This window comes from Myotis lucifugus, unplaced genomic scaffold, assembly GCF_000147115.1.
Source record: "Myotis lucifugus unplaced genomic scaffold, Myoluc2.0 scaffold_1192, whole genome shotgun sequence".
NCBI lineage: Eukaryota > Metazoa > Chordata > Mammalia > Chiroptera > Vespertilionidae > Myotis > Myotis lucifugus.
This window is the reverse complement of record NW_005872240.1, coordinates 73,618-77,054: the sequence shown is the minus strand read 5'-3', so window position 1 is coordinate 77,054 and position 3,437 is coordinate 73,618.

The window sequence follows — 3,437 nt, the reverse complement described above, 5'->3', positions numbered from 1 at the left end:
CCCCCCCTGCTCTGTCCTAGGGGTTCCCCCGCAGGGTCCGCGGGCCTGGACACCTGGGGGGTCGGCGGTGGAGGCAACTCTGGACGCGAGCGGGGTCCTTCCCGTGGATTGCCCCAGCTGCTGCGGGCATTGCAACAGCCCTCAGGTGGGCGGTCCAGCCCAGGATTTTGGCCAGGGCTGCGCGCGCAGGTCTTTCCTCCGCCTGGCCCGCCCCTGGGGCCGAGGTTCCGCGTGGTGCCTTGCTTCAGCCGGTGCCTAGCAGCCCACTTAGACCTGGTGCAGACCGCGGGAATCCGGCTGTTTAATTCAAACAAAGCATCGCGAAGTTCCGCGGAGGATGTTGACGCCATATGATTTCTGCCCAGTGCTCTGAATGTCAAAGTGAAGAAATTCAATGAAGCGCGGGTAAATGGCTGGAGTAACTATGACTCTCTTAAGGTAGCCAAATGTCTCGTCATCTAATTAGTGATGCACATGAATGGATGAATGAGATTCCCGCTGTCCCTACCTACTATCCAGTGAAACCACAGCCAAGGGAACAGTCTTGGCGGAATCAGCGGGGAAAGAAGACCCTGTTGAGCTTGACTCTAGTCTGGCATGGTGAAAAGACATGAGAGGTGTAGAATAAGTGGGAGGCCCCCGGCGCCCCTTCCCTGAGAGCCAAGGTCGACCAGATGGCCCGACTCGGACTCAGTCTCTGGCTGTCGATTAGAGTGATTGGCTGCGGGACTTTTTATTTTATTATTTTATTTTATTATGTATTTTATTTTATTTATTTATTTTATTTTATTTTCATTTTATTTTATATATTTTATTTTAATGCACAGCCAGTCTCTGGCGGTGGGGACCTGCCATCCACAGAGAGAGTGCGGGTCGACCAGATGGCCCAATGGGGACTTGGTGTCTGGTAAGGACTCCATCATGCACAGAGAGCCGGGGTCGCCCAGATGGACTGGCCTGGACTTAAGTCTCTGATTGTGGATCAGAGTGATTTGGGTTGATCGAAATGTTGACAGGATACTTTTTATTTTATTTACTTTTCTTTATTTGATCTGCTTGACCAGGAGCGGGAGCGGGGGTGGGGCCGAAGAGCAAAGAAATGTTGACAGAATACTTACTTTTTTTTCTTTCTTTTTTTAAAAAAATATATATTTTATTGCTTTTTTTGCAAAGAGGAAGGGAGCGAGATAGAGAGTTAGAAACATCAGTGAGAGAGAAACATTGATCACCTGCCTCCTGCACACCTCCCACTGGGGATGTGCCCGCAACCAAGGTACACACCTTTGACCGGAATCGAACCTGGGACCCTTCAGTCCACAGGCTGACACTATCTAATGAGTCAAACCGGTTAGGGCTTTTTTTTCTTTCTTTCTTTCATGTAAAGCCTGCATACAAAGATACATTCTTATCATGAATCCACATTTACTATTTATTATCTATCTATCATCTATCTATCTATCTATCTATCTCTATCTATCTATTTGTATGTACAGCCTGGCTTATCACAGCGTTATACTTTTATGGGTCTCTCAAACAAAACCCTAGAAAACACGTTGCAATGCTTAGCCTTGCTCCCTTTTATAGCCCCGGAACGTGGTGGGCAGAGCCAGAGACCCACCAATCAGCCGGCCCCAAAACTGAAGCGTCGTCACCGGTTGGGGGTCAAGTTTAGGGTGGGGACGCTCATGCCCCAGGCTAGACCCCCCGCAGGACACGCCCTTCAGGTGGCATTCACCAAAAGCATCTCAAGGAAAGGTTCTCTTGAACGTGGCTGCGATGCCTGGTGTGCTTGACCTTTGCCTCTAGTGCGGGCTCCTCGGAGCCGGGATCTGTGAAGAGTGTGTGTGTGTGGGGGGGGGGTATTTTATTTTATGTTATTTTATTATTTCTTTGCTCATTTCTCTTCATTCATTGCAATTGGCTCTATTTCTCAGAAATGAATGGTTACAAACATCGGTCCCATTTGTATTTTTTTTTATCAGTAGAATTTCTGGATTTTAAGGACTATTTCAGTGCTTATCGTTGCCTGTCACATATCTGCCTGTCCTTTCCATCCATGGCAAATGGATGCCCTCAAGCCTAATGAATTTATTAATAAAAGTTAAAAATAACCTTAACCACGTGCTTCATTTGAAAATTGACATACAACGCTATAGAAGCCCTGTTCACTGTCTCTGCTATCCAGGTTGTCAACTGTCCTTGAACACATCTAGCAGTGATGGTGTGTGGTGTGAGGTAGGGCTTTACCTTTGGGGTGGTTTGGTGTGTGTGTGTGTGTGTGTGTGTGTGTGTGTGTGTGTTTATCTTGGTTTTTCAACCTCCAATGTATGGAGAGGCTGTTCATTTGTCCTAGGTCAAGAATGCCGGTAACCACACACCTGGGCTCCGGTGGGCCCAGGACAATCCACAAGGAAAAAATCTCCTAGGCGCCCGTCACTCAGCAGATATCTTGTTAGGGGACCTTGTGCTCTCTACTGCCCCCATGTGTGTGTGTGTCTACAGGAGACACTGGAGAAATAAAAGAAAGGAATTCAAACATAGCACTACAGAGAGCCCTCAACATACAGGACAAGAGAGCAGGAAAATAAAAGAGGAACAGACGATTCCAAAAAACTCAGAAAGCCATAACATTGCAAGCACACTTAACTGGCCATAATCTATTCAAGATAAAGAGATGGGAAGATCCATTTGAAAGACAAACGGAGCCTTTCTGGTGTGGCTCAGTAGGTGAGAGGTCATGTCATGAAATGGAAAGCTGAGGGCTCCATTCTGGGTCAAGAGATTCCTGGGCACATACGTGGTTTCACATACCAGGTTCTATCCTGACTCTGGGCAGGGTGCATGTGGGAGGCAACCAATCCATGTTTCTCTCACATCACTGTTTCCCTCTCTCTCTCTCTCTCACTCACATTCTCCTGTTTGTGGCTGTAATGCCTGGTATTCATTCCTCAAAAGGAGGGGGCAGCAGGGAGCGGCGGCTATGGGAGGGGAGAGACCAGAGACTCAAACACAATGAACGAAGCAGGCCTTGGAGGTCATGGGAGGCAGAGGCTGAAGCTGAGGTGAATAAAATGTGTATGGTTTTGTATATTAGCTCTGAGACCAGGATGCCAGGGGCCACCAGCAGCTGGTGGAGGCAGGCGAGGTACTCCCCAGAGCCCCCCTATGGAAAGGGGTCCCGGTGGCACCTTGATTTGTGACTCCTGGCACCTGGACTCTCAGAGAATTCCTCTCTGTTCTTGTAACCCACCTCTTTGGTGGCAGAGGGACATGGCGACTCTAGGAGATGAATAGGATGCCGTCCTTCAGATGTGCCCTATGACGTCTGTTTTTCAAAACAATTGAAGCCAAGGAGGTCAGTTGTACTGTAGGTGTGATCAGAATTTCAGCTGAGCATCAAATATGATCCACAGGCCTGAGCCACCCAGCAAAAAGCC